This window comes from Anarhichas minor, unplaced genomic scaffold (assembly GCF_050575085.1).
Source record: "Anarhichas minor isolate MPS153535 unplaced genomic scaffold, ASM5057508v1 ptg000042l, whole genome shotgun sequence".
NCBI lineage: Eukaryota > Metazoa > Chordata > Actinopteri > Perciformes > Anarhichadidae > Anarhichas > Anarhichas minor.
This window is the reverse complement of record NW_027466488.1, coordinates 8,233,100-8,247,254: the sequence shown is the minus strand read 5'-3', so window position 1 is coordinate 8,247,254 and position 14,155 is coordinate 8,233,100. Positions and strand designations below refer to the sequence as shown.

The 14,155-nt window shown below is 41.8% G+C and overlaps 1 protein-coding gene across 1 annotated transcript in view; it reads right to left on the bottom strand.

The window, feature by feature from the left end:
• Positions 1-7,945, bottom strand: part of LOC142970058 (talin-2) — a 59,663-nt gene extending 51,718 nt beyond the window's left edge. Inside the window, exon 1 of the mRNA XM_076110208.1 lies at positions 7,900-7,945. The gene's annotated coding sequence lies outside the window, so the exon portion shown is untranslated. The remainder of the gene's footprint in view (positions 1-7,899) is intronic.
• Positions 7,946-14,155: the final 6,210 nt, after the last annotated feature.

Here is a 14,155-nt window from a genome sequence, read left to right as displayed (position 1 = left end):
TCTTTTAATAGTAACACAAAGCATATTGTTCCCGACTTAAAGCAATGCCACTTGGACCTGCAATGGAGTACACAGCACAGCACAATACAACCTCATCATATGACAGCGGCTTTCAATCCGACACCACACATGGCCTCGGGAGATGCAGCGAGGACGATGCTGGAAAGTCAATTGTGTTGTTTTCAGAAATACTTCCAACTGCACAGAAACCTTATTTCAAAAGCTATAAACACATGATAGAGCCGACGCCAGGATGAAACATTTACTAAAAACTAACAAGCTAAATGAAAATTATTTGTGGCTAACAAGTGCATGGGGGGGGGGGCTAATTTGCCCCTGGAGCATGTTGCACATTATGATCCATCTATTTTATATGCACTGCTACTGAATAATAATTAGACTGTGATGCACCACTTTGTCAGGCTTCATTGTTGCTATATTGAGCGGGTATAGTTGAGGTATCTGTGTAAAAAGACCAATTAATTCCAATCAAAATCCATTTAATAAATACAGAATCATCACGATCAGCGTGATGCAAATAAATCTGTTCGATGCTTTCACACCGATTTAACTCAAGACTGGAATTCGTGCTACGCACCACTAGAAAACGGTCTCAACCGGTCTTGTTTCACTTTCTGTACAAAGCAGTTGTCCTAATTAACGATGTTTATTATGTACCGGTATTTCACGCACGCACACACACACACACACACACACACACACACACACACACACACACACACACACACACACACACACACACACACACACACACACACACACACACACACACACACACACACACACACACACACACACACACACACACACACACACACACACACACACACTCGATGGCTAGCGTAAGCCAATACTCAAGCAATACTACAAAACTGTTTCAGATGATCAGTGTTAAAAAGGAGAGCCCTGTAAAATGGTATTTAATAAGCATTTGATGACATACAAGTCATAAAATACTGAGGCTAAAGCGGCTTGTTCCTAGCACTGTCGCCATTTGTAAAAAATAAAATAAAAATATGTTTCACTTTTACCCCCCAAAATATGGCTTTTAGGATGAGGAATAATGTGGCGAAAGTTAGCTCGTGATAGCCTCCATGTAAAGCCGGGTTACTTACTACTGCAGGTACAATAGCAAAATGGACATGCTAACGTTTGCAGCTCACACACAGTTTAATCAATTCCTTACACGCGTGTCCTTGTATACAATTTTTTTTAAAGTCACTACACTCGAGAGAATATCGCTCTTATTAGAGCCCCATTCACAGCCGAAAGTTTGCTTTCCACTTCTAGTCATCTCTGTTGGCCTTTCAAGTGTTAGAATATCTTTAAATCAGTGTCGTCTAAGCTTCACAGACACCCTCCCATATACAGATAGGGAGGGTTGGAAGTCTGGACTTTTATTCCATGATGAATCGCCTTCAAACAGTTTTCCAGAGCAGGTCAACCTTTTCTTTATCATAACCTCTAAACTGCAAATAAACCAGATTTTTAATCACCACCGTCTTCATTTCCATGCAAACACAGTGAACACAGTGTGACCAACACATTAGAGACTCTCTCCGACTACTCATCAAGCAGAAATGGAACTGATCTAAAGCATACATCTTAGTCAGAAGTGAGCCGGCACAGTTCAGAATGAGGTCATCACCATCCAGCAGGCTGAGCGGGGCGGCGGTGACTCGGAGGTGAGAAGAGTACGCTGGGTAAATATCGCCCGGCCTCATTCGTAGGCTGATTGAATGTAGAAAGTCTTTGAGTTCTGGCAAAGAGTATATTACGTAGACAGTCTACAGGAGTTCATTTGGAAGTACACGCCTGCAAGAGGTTTTAAACTCTAATACTACTCTAATATTTATGATATGTTGATTTACTCTGTTACTATCAGAGTCAAATCTGCTGATCATTGAAGAGAAACTGCACCGTTTCAGTCAGCAAGATGGTTCTGATAATTGCTTGTTGGGAGCGAGGGGGGGGGGGGGGGCAGAACTGTGTCTATAAATCAATTTTTATCCATTTCCTTAATTGGCATGAGGCTGGAGTGAGGTAGAAAAAAATCTGGTTCCTGGAGACAATAAAAACTAGTTCCTATTATATATCTTTTCTACAGCATCAGAACTGTTGAGAAAAATTGAAATAATAGGTTTCACTTACATGCCAGAGGGAATAAAAATATATTTACAGCTAACAGCTCCAGTTTAATTGCTTCACTATATGGCATCAGGCAGTTCTGACACATGTGTGTCATGTCAGGTCTAATGCACGGGGATACATAGACCTCTACTACACCCCTCTACATGAAAAGGAAGCTACATGAGAAATAAGCCTGTTAGCATAATTATCCACTTGGTTGGTGGTGGTGTCAGGTGACTGACTGCATACCTCCTGAGTGACAGACACTACCTGCGTGTGTGTGTGTGTGTGTGTGTGTGTGTGTGTGTGTGTGTGTGTGTGTGTGTGTGTGTGTGTGTGTGTGTGTGTGTGTGTGTGTGAGAGAGCGAGACAGCCTGGCTAATGTTTCAGGCAGGCAGGTGATGCGTCTCTGTCGGCGGCAGCACCAACGCAGGTGTCGCGTTTCATGCAGAGGAGAGGAGAGGCAAACAGTTGCCCAACACTCCCACAAATCCAACACAGAGCTTGTTGCTAAAGCCTCGTTCAACATAATACAGTCAGGGATCAAATAAAAAATGTTTTAACCGTAGTTGCCAATCTGGCAACTAGGCATCAGCTTTTGTTTGCCGAAACTGAAACTATGGTTGCCATTATAAGTCACCTTTTATTTTGAGTAGTTAAGATACCGTGCAGTTATACGTCGGCTTAATAATGAAAATAAAAGGAACTTTATTAAAGTAAGCAAACTAAATGATTTGTAGTTTGTGTTTTATCTGATACTTTACAGAATTTGAAAGTTAACTTGTCCGCCCTCAATTTTCCTGCTTGCTGTCCCCATTTCTTATGGGATAAAAAAAAGTGGTTGAAACTGCCTAGAATTGGTTGCCAATTTCTCAAAATGGTTGCCAATAGCGTATAGAGTCGCACTAACGTGGTCATTTAATGTTATTAGCAGGCTGTTGTTTTTATGAGGCCATAAAAAAAAGGTGGAAAAGATCAATTCAGCCTCTTCAAGGAATCAATTTGAAATCTGAAGCCATACCACAGATATCTCCGCCCCCCCATCTTTCGGCACATACCAAATATCAACTTTGACTATTAAACAAGGGGGGGAGGGGGCTGTACGAGAGGACGCATGTATGAGCCACCATTCAAGAGTTAATCTTGCGTTACAACTCACTCCTACATTTCAGTATTGTTTTCCACTTAGAGTATAGATCCGGCCTTTAGCATCGCTCCGACTACTCTCTCGCCACTTGAGGATGTGTTCAAAAACTGGTTGCCATGGATACAGAGGCTGGTTGTGGCCGGACTAATATCTGATCTGTTGTAAGGCATAGAAATGATAAGAGTGTAACTGACATTTGTTTCTAGATATATGTGAGGATTAAAGCTCTTGCTGGCTGATATGTTATGCTTATGTATTCAGCATCTTTAAAAATTGTCTATTTTTGTGGCAAAGATTAAAAAAGATCAAATTATTCAGTGTTTGCCTGTGAAGTTTGTTCTTGTAGGGTAAAAAAAGAAGTGGAGGTTGTAGTCGGACCATAATGGTGCATTATGAGCTCCATGAAATCATAGATTAATGACTTTCTTTTGTTTGGATTTTGTAGCGCCTGAAATAGTGACTGAATCAATGCTCCACTCTTTAACCGCAGTGGTAGCGACTAATACGCCTGGTCACATTTATTGAACAGAATTTTAGAGGCCTCATTGCAATAAACATTCAGGCCAGACTGTTTCAATCACACATAAGCACTCAAACTCATTCTAAGGGAGAAGAAATCTCAAGGGGAGCCCCATGGTTTTTTTAAATTGTACATGGTATGGCCCCGCCTCCACTTAGTGATTTTATTAAACAAAGCACTCAAAGCAGCAGACTCACTAGATCTGCTTCAAGAGGTGATTGTGTCATTCCACATAGGTCAAGCTCGTTTAGTAAATCTACATTCTCTGTGAAGGCAGCTCACTCGTGGAATGCTCTGCCACCACACATACGCACACAAAACACGTACAAAACATTCAAACATAACTTCAAGAAATGGCTTGTTGCCAATCAGGTGTGCAAGCATTGATGTGCCGTCTGTCCTGCCTGCTTGTTTCGCCTATATGTGCATTTGTCTTGTTCAGTGTTGCTATTTTCCATTTTTTGATGTGTATGTTATGTGCTTCAGTGTTATATATGTGCTTGTCCTGTAGGTGGGTCTGTTCTGCGTGACGCATGCTGAAACCTGTTATGTCTGCTCTGCTTTAATGTTGTACACTTTTCTTTTGCTGTGTATTGGTTTTGTCTATACGTTGCTGTCTGTTTCTCTATGAATTTTAATTCCGTTTCAATTTGAGATTTTGTTATTTTAGGCTGCCTTGAAACATCTGGCCGGGGACAGCAGATGGAAATTAGCCTCTCTGGCTAACTCTGGCTCACTTACAGTGCAACTGTTGATTAGTGTGCATTGTCCCTGAAAAACTAAATAAATAAAATAAAAATAAAATGGTGGCCGTCTAAATTTGAATACCAGGGAGGCCAACGGGTTCCTGGACATTAAAGGCCTGATCTATTTGGCAGCGATGCAACTGGGATTACACAACCCTCTCAATGGGACGGCCACCCTGCCTGAAAAAAAAAAAAAAAACGTGATTCGCTGCGACGGTGCCAGCCAGCTGCTGTGGCGATGGCCTCGGTCACCCCGACCAGGAGGCATGATTACCAGTAAAATGTCTGTCAGTGGAAGGAATGCAGTGATGGAAGATTCAGAGTATAAGATGTGGTCAAGAGCTCGTCATGTTCCAGGCCTGGTAAGAGCCACCGAGACCAGTTCTCATGAAATGAACTAACGGCAAGTAGGCTGAATGATTAGTCACATCGCAGCACTGAGGCTCACTTCTCATGCAAAAAAAGAGCTTCTTTAGGGAACACTTGACAGACCAACAACATCCTCGAAGACCATAAACAGTCAGCACGGAGAGCGGTTCTGATAAATGGACCTTTATTGACTGCAGGTAAAAGTGCTGACAAATGACGCTGCTGTGTTGACTCAGTACCTCCACAACATGTGGTCATAGTAAGATGTAACCGCGGCCTTTACAGCCACCATAGTGACTAAAGTCGGTGTAAACTATCAAACACAGATGATTCCTTAGGAGTAGAGAGGGTGAAGTCACAGTTCAGCACCCTGCCGCTAAGCATAGTTACGGATCTGGTTTTATATACAGTTTTAAATGTTGCCTGTGACACCAGTTAAGACTACACACAGTACAAAATATGCATGATTAAAATGTGCAATGATCCGTTACACTGATCGTTATCCTCTAGCAGCCTCCTCGGAGTTTGAATCTGGGTGCAGTTCCAGTCTGCAGAGAAGTGCTGCAGAGAGGATCCTGGCTGGGGCCCGCTGGCCCGGGGTCCAGAGGAACACGCTCTGTGAGGAACGTCTAAACATGAGATCGGTCAGGCTGGGAACGGACCTCTTTAGCCATCTTCAGCAATGACATTTCTCTCGTTATAGAGAACATGGCCTAGCAGTTTAGTTGCACTTAAAAAGGTCTGTACAATTAAGTGATCGAGTCGGCAAGAGAGCCGCTGACAGTACATTACCGCCCAGAGCAAAACATCCAATTACAACAGTACCATGTGGAAAAGTTGGGTTGTTTAAAATGTAATAAACCTACTTGCATAGTAATTATACTTGCCATAACTAGAGAAACAAACATGTGCCAGTTCCAATTAAACGTTTTATTCTACTTGGCTAAGGAAATAAACCAATAATTACGCCTGCAACAATTACAAAAAAGACATACATTAGTGTATTAGTTACACAATTAGGTCTGCAGCTGCCCAATCAATAGCAGAGCTCTGAGTCATTTATAAATGTCAAAAAATAAAATGAGGCGCTACAGCATGTGTGACTGTAATCTAATCCTTCCAAAATGGGTAAATTATAGAAAGCTGGTTTACTGCCAGGTCAGATCTAATGATGCAAAAATCTTAACTACAAAGTAAAGCAGACAGTCCACTATGCTCCCAAAGCACACTGTGGATTATTCATTGATGAAGAAAAGCAAACGGAAAGGTGGCAGATGTCTTGTGTGCATTTAAAAGTAATCCAGGAAAGATGCGTATGAAATATGGAAAACACGTAGAGAACAGGAAAACGTGTATTTGAACCAAACATTTTTGCTGAAGTATGCTTTTAAAACCAAGAATGGTAAAATGATATAAAAACACAGAGTGCTCGGTTTCAAACACGCTGCAGGACACAGATGTGTTTTCTGCCCTGTGCCTTCCAGAACCCCTGCAGCAATGCTAAACGCTGTCACAGTTAAAGGAGCTCTTCTCACACATCGAAGGATTAACCAGAGGATCGCAATTCTACTACCTCCAAAGAACAATATCTAACCTGTAGTCTGTATTGTATTTCAGCTTTGGACTCAACACACATTTGATTAAGTCGAGATCTGGCTGTTTATTGAGGCATGGCAAGAGACAAATCAACATTTCAGCTCATTAATCTTTGGAAAAGTAAAATGCAGAGAAACCGTAAAGCTCATTTGGGGAGCGGAGCATGGTCACAGAGAGAGGCTGGCCACCAGATGCTGCCAGGTACTCTAATTGCCCTCTGGAAGCAGCTCATTGAGTCAGCTTGAAAATGTACATTATAGTATACCGTCATGGCATTTTGCAACATTCCTTTTAGATAATTAATTGCAGTCAAAGTAATTAGCAAGTGCTTTTGTGTCCACATGAAGAGATCACATGTTAATCAATCCAGTGCACCTGGCAAGCTGCTTTAGAACAATCGGTAAGTCCAGAAAATGACACGACTTTGCTGGAATGGAGCCTTTAAAACCAGGAAAAGACAACGCTTATGCCATATTACGAAGTCCAAAATCGAAGTCGATATCTAGTCTAATATTACGATAACGCTATCATATTGATATATTGCCCTGCCCTATAACCCAGTCTGTCTGGGCCACCGAAACGTATCACAGCATTGCTGGGTAAACACAAAAGGAGAAGAAGTAGATGGTTTATAGTTTTAACTGTGGTGTAAGTACATACAGCATAATGCAACACCCTGCTTTCACTGCCTTTGTGCGATTGTGTAAGCAAAAAGAGCAAATCAGAAAGACAAGAAAAAGGGGAAACAAACGGACAAAATATCAAACTATAAGTGCGAGAAAATACAGAGAAACTGTAGCTGATTTCTCTGCTGCTCTTAACTGCAGCAGCAAAGAGCCTGCAGGGCAACAAAACATGAAGAAAGATTGCAGCTTTTTCTCTTTAACAGTATCAGCTGGACACTCCTGATCCTGATCCTGAAGTCTTGCCATGACAAACAGAGGGACAGAGCAGTCACGTGGAACTGTACACCAACACTGACATTGATAAACATCTCCTGTATCGCAGTATCTGTTACAGGCCGTACTTAATGTAACCCAACTACTAAGATGTGTGTATTAGAATCTCTATGAGGTGGGCCACAGTAACATAGCATCACTACAAGAACAGGTGCTGGCAGATGGGAAGATTTAATTGGCTCCAAGTCTCGGTCAACACATCATAACATTCAAAGTGCAATGTTTCTATTACAATGAATCAAATGTGTGCTTTCACGGTTTAATTCAATTCCGTGAATTGCCAAATTTCATATTTTGAGCTACTTCCTTTCATGCGTAGTAAGTGGTGCTGCACACCATCTGTAGTGCTGAGAAAACACACACACACACACACACACAATGTCGTAGCATCCTCTTTTATCAGCTTCTTACCTTATTGCTGAGGAAAATGCAGCCTTGGATGTCTGCTGATCTTCACAGCTGAAAAGACAAAACGGTGGAGTTGTGTGAGACAAAAGGTACAGAATATACATGTATAGGTTTATTTATTTATATATATATATATATATATATATATATATATATATATATATATATAAAGAGAATTACAATCCTTCCTGTAAATACAAATGTCAGCCATGGATCCCACATAGAAGTGTTCGTGCCACACAGAGATCTCTAATAGCACAAAATGCTCAGCCCTTTATGTGTAGATATTTGTAATAGGCTGTGCCGTATGCGGCAGCACATGAGGATAACTTTGGGCAAAACAAAATGAAGATGTGTACATTAATTAGAATCTAGCTGCCAAGAATAAGGAGACTATTACAGCAGGTTACTGTACTGTGCAAATTTAAAAAAAAAACATTAAAAGGATATTATCACAGTTCAGTTGCTTTTCAAATAAACTGAAAATCTTACACGATATCTTTATTGTCACATAAATGAATAAATCAAATTAGCCACAGCTTCTGTAACATACAGTTTAGTAGGAATACAAATGATTAAAATGGTAAAATGTCACATGATTGCGTCGTTAGATAAATAATTCCACATAGTCTACATTGAACATTTCTGACTTGTTATTGGTGAACCTGAATCAGATGTCCTACTTGGTGGAGGTCAAGGCAAATATTTAAATCAGAGATTTTCTATAAAGAGATTTGTACAGCATTGTTATCAAGGCCGCTCGGGGCATTTTTAGTCGATCGTATTGACTTCATTCAGCTCACTCAAATACACACCGTGCTGTTCCTATGATGAAAAACAGGGTCTCTTGCACTCCAGGTGAGGCAGCTTTCAAAAAGACCCCACTGTGCTCGAAAAGACCTCAACCTGCCCAGGCCACACACACACACACTGGTGTAACAACTACAGAGCAGCATGAACAAATAAACAGCTGTCAGCAATTTGATTAAATGTTTTCCAAACGACGGCATTCATCAGGGAGCGATACGAGGGCCAAGATTGGTCCCTTTGCATCTCACATTGAAAGGGCTGCTGCTGGTTGCTTCATGTTATCAGACAAATTGGACAAATTGGAAGCAGTAAATAACTCAAGTAATGTTTTGGAAACTGTCAATATCAAGAATAACTATACGTTGCAGTAACGATGACGATTAGTCATCATTATGGACAATAGTTAAATAGTTTAAACCTTTTAAAAACGTACACTAATTATTTAAACTTCTGAAAGCATTTAACAATTTTAACAGTGACACGAAGCGCTTCGAACTTTTAGCTTTGGGATTTTGACTCCTGCCCATTAACTGACAGCTGTGGCTCGTTATACTAACGAGCTGCAAGCTACACGTCTGTTATCAGCTGACTTGTTTAGAGAGAGACCCGCCACTCTGTGGTAAAGATGCAGTCCACTCTCTTCTCTTTAAAACATGAAAATAACAGAGTGGCACATTCTTCCTTTACAAAACCACCTTTGACTGCAGGAGATAGCATTGTCATTATGAATTATTTTCATGGCAGACATTTCGACGCATTAATGGAATGTAGCCATCACTAACGTTATTAATTCCACCTGCGCTTCTCCTAATTTAACAAGCCAAAATGGGTGCCATGAAAAGGACCTAAAGTCGACAAAATGGTCACCAAATAATCCTGTCACATGTTATTTGTTGTGTACATTCTTAATGCGTGTTATAGCTATTTAAAAGCATGGCACTTGCAATCTTTCAAATTGTGATTTTGTTTTAAATCATTTAGTCCTCTATAAATCTAGCTCACCATCGTCTACTTCTACATGCTAGTAAGAAGAAAGTCCACAACAACAAGTCTGTAACACAACAGTGACAATGCCACATTCAATGCAGTCAGTTCCCTATATGTGCTATTTTGCTGCTGTTTGTAAATGTTCTGGACTAGAATAATCCATAGCAGGACGACTAGAATATTTCACAGTATGTAGTGTGGGTTATCACTACACCGGTCCAGGCTGGACAGTATAATGCCGTGGTTGCAGCCGCTCCACTGACTGGAGACTGATGTGAGACACTCTGAAGGTGGATCATTGGAGGGTAAAGCAGCACACTGCAGGCTCTCGCTGTCGTGCGGGTCCTCTCTGCCTCGGGATGTTATGCACGCAATGCAGTCACACAAACACACTCAACCTGATGCTGACGTGTCAGCCATGCAAACCGAGACACAGGTACAGCGTCACATTTGTTTACTATTAAGCATTTTTCATAGGAAAGCAGAGCAGCCACATCTTAACTCATCAATGAATCCATCCAAGAGCAATGTGGCTGAAAGCATTGTCGGACTCGAGACATTTTTCAGACTTGTAGTCTTCAGATCCAACCAATGTTGCCTCGAGTGACATCACTTAAGGCAGAACTGCGATTTCAAGTAATCCGTTTGCTCAAACTGGCAACGTAACAGGATCTGTGATCAAGTGTTACTTTTGAATGTCAAATGTTACTTAAACTCTACAATGTTTATACTCCATAATAAGTGTTTTTTTAAAAAGGTGCCAAGTAACAGGCTCTCATATTCTAAAACAAATAAAAACTTTCTCACAGATCAAACAACGAATAGGAAAGGAATCTCTGCTGCATGGCGCTAAAAATAGTGTGACAAAGGAGATATGCAAAGCCTTTTGCCTCAAAGAAAATAAATGTGAGCACCCAAATTAAACAAAACACGCTTGAGGAGAAAGAAACCTTATCTCACACAACTTATAAGAAATTTGCATTCCTAATTGTCTTCTCTGGGCCTGAGGGAGATTGCTTTGAGGAAAATTCAACATTTAAGAAACACCAACTATGGGTGTGAGACATCTCAGATACCAGTAGTTACTTAGGGCTTCAAAAAACTTTCAGTACATCTTGTTATTCAACTCTTGTCAAATCTGTCAACACCATACAAAAATGGCAGGAAGTAAGCCTGGTGAAAAGTTGAATGAGAGGTAGAACTCTGGTCCCCTGGGGTTTCCAGAGATGGGGCACAGGAGCACATCGCCACTGGCAGTCTTAAGAAGCACAATATGCCAGCGGAGACTTCATTGTTCTGTCCCTCCTGCAGTTTCATTAATCACACACTGCAGAGGAGGACAGGGTGGGGACAGGTCAGACAATATGGTGCCTGCCTGAGAAACACCTCGCTCCAGCCCCAAAAATGAGGCTTTAATAAAGCTGCCCACTACGACTTCTCAACATCTCGCACCATCAACACAGCTGGATTTCACACAGGTCAAAGCGGCAGCTTGTGTTATTGAGCAAAGGTGTGTGTGTGTGTGTGTGTGTGTGAGGAAGTGAGTGTGTGCAGGAGAATAAAACAAAGCATAGCCAAAAAGCTCCATCATAATTTAATAGATTTTCTTTTAATCTTGCGATGGGATCCCACCGATCGCAGCGTCAAAATCGGCCCTTCCCCACTTCCTACTCCCCTACTTCCGGCGCCCTTGCTGGGACCACGCCCATTTTCGAACTCTGCCTTCATCTTGATCTCAACTACACACCTGCAATGTTTCGTGACTGCATCTTGCACGGTTGTGACGCCATCACAGTGACAAAATCTTGCAAAAACACCTTGCAAAGTCCTCAAAACCGCTTCTGTGGTAGTTCCCGCTACAGTAAGTCTCTCCAGGACCACCTTGTTTATTATGACAACAAGCATAAAATTCAAACTGATGCACTAATGAGAGGCAGTCCGGTATGTCATGGTAAACAGACAGCATTTATCTCTATCTTACCGGAAAAAGAGCTTTACAACTTTCTCCTATTCACCCATTCTATACACATCCATACACCAGGGGGGGGGGGGGGGGGGGGGCAGAGCGGCCTTGCAAGGCGCTGGCCTGCTTTGCTCGAGGACACTTCGACATGCAGACAACAGGAGCGGAGGATGGAACCGCCAACCTTGTGATGAAAGTACGACCCGCTCATGTACCTTGGCTAAATACCTTGAAATAACATTCTGTTTTCAAGTACATGGCAGCTAATAATCATAAACATTAGCATCAAGGACATTACAATCATCTACACATCTTACCTCCATCCCCTTCACTACACTGCATCAATGAAACCCAACGATGAAGCCTAAAAAACCCTAAAATGCAAAGACAGAGTGACCCTTTCTGTGCCGTAAACAACTCATCTAAACCACAAGAGGGACTGAACAATTCAGCTTTTACAGAGATGCGGGGTGATATTTGAGGAGCAATAACAAAAGAGGAAAACACAGTGAGGATGAAGCTGCTGCTTTCCAATAGTTTTTTTACAAGGGATTCAAAGTCCTTAATCATGGCAGATATCACAGATCGCTGACCAAAGCCCACACACTAAATGTCTGCCGTCTTCCGACAATCTCTTGGATAAGAAGCAGACCCAGATATGCAATTAGCTAAATGGATCCATGGGATCTGGGTTTAATAAATACAGGGTGGGGGGGTTACTTCCTTGTGTGGTAGGGGACTCATTACCCACCGCCCTCTCACTGGGAGTCACCTGTCTAGAATTGCACTTTTCATATTGAGCTTATTAGCCTCTAGAAAAATTTGACTTACAGAAAAGTAGAGATGGAAAAGCCACCCATGCAACACTACTAATTAATGTGCAAAACACCCAGGTAAAATGCTAATTAAAAATACTTCTATTATAAGTGAGCAACCATTCCTATTGTCTACCACCTGTGTGTAGCAGATAACCATTCAGTGCAAATATCAGCTACAATTGCACTAAAGTCACAGAGAGAGAGAGAGTTAATGACACCAGTTTTCAGCAGAATCCAGCAGTGCTCCGCTCCCAATAACAAGCTTTATAAACTCCATCTTTATAAACACAAACCATCTGCTCTTGCTGTGTTTGTGTGCATACGAATAAGCAATGTACTTTCAACAGCAATGCAGACAGTGGGGAGTCCTGCAATGATACAATCCTACCATCATCCAGAACGAGGGCTTTCTACCCAAAAGGAAATCTTTCACTGACCTTTAAAAAAGGGAATATATACGTTTTCCTGTTACAAAAGAAAATGTGTCATTTGATCAATACCTAATGGCTGCTGTGGAAAAAGGCATCTACCCATGCAGCTGCTGAAACAAAGATGTGCAAGGCTTAAAAGCAACTTGTCTTTCCAGAAGCAATATCCTGGACTCTCTGGTTTATCCACAGATCTGGTCTCCAACACCACCAACATCACCACCAACACCTTTGATTTGAACTATTTTTACGTAAACTGTATGTAACCGTCTGTGGTTACTAAATGGCCGCAATCCAGTTAATTGTGTGTAATTGTTTGTCCCCAAGAGGTTTTCCAAGACGCAATCGCGCAGACAGTGATGTTATGAATGAGAGCAGTAGCTGCTGAACAAAGTGATCCGAAAAATTGTGACAAAAAAAAAATGAAAAGATAGATTTGCAGGAAAACATCTGCTGATGGAAAAGTTCAAGACAACTATTGCCACAGTGACATTAAATAAAGGGTGAAAAATGTGGATGAGGCAACTTTAAAAGAAAAAAAAAGGAATTCATGCAGCCCTAATTTTCATTACCGAATAATCTGCACTCTGCACTCACAATAATAATGTACCTGTAAGCCTACACGTAACAGTGCATGGGTCCGCTATGAATGAAGACCTAACATGATCTACAAATACGTGAATAACTACAGTAAATATTCCCCGAGGGGGGGAGTTGAGGACATCTGGAGAACAGCTGTTGCTTTGCATCACATGCAAGCAGACACACATTGACACAAGCGTCCACACACACAGCTGTTGCATAGCCTCCCCAGTAGAGGTTAAGGGGTCAGGAGCCCTGTGTCCAGACGCACCATTTAATCTGGTCTAGGTATAGACAATCTATGGAAATCAATCACCCCGCAGCCACATTTACACACACACACACACACACACACACACACACACACACACACACACACACACACACACACACACACACACACACACACACACACACACACACACACACACACACACACACACACACACACACGACGGAGCCCCTCTGGTCTCTCTTCTATACAAGGCAACTATTCGACCCTCTCTTGGGAGGGCAGAGATTCCCAATGATTAGTCCTGCCCTCCCAGAGAAGGGGAGGGGGGGGTAGCTACAAATTCAATTACACAGACCTTCGTCCCTCTTCAAGCCGACTCCCAGTTCCATGAATGGAATCAAACCCATCCAGCCAAGTTGGGGGTGGGAGTAGAGAG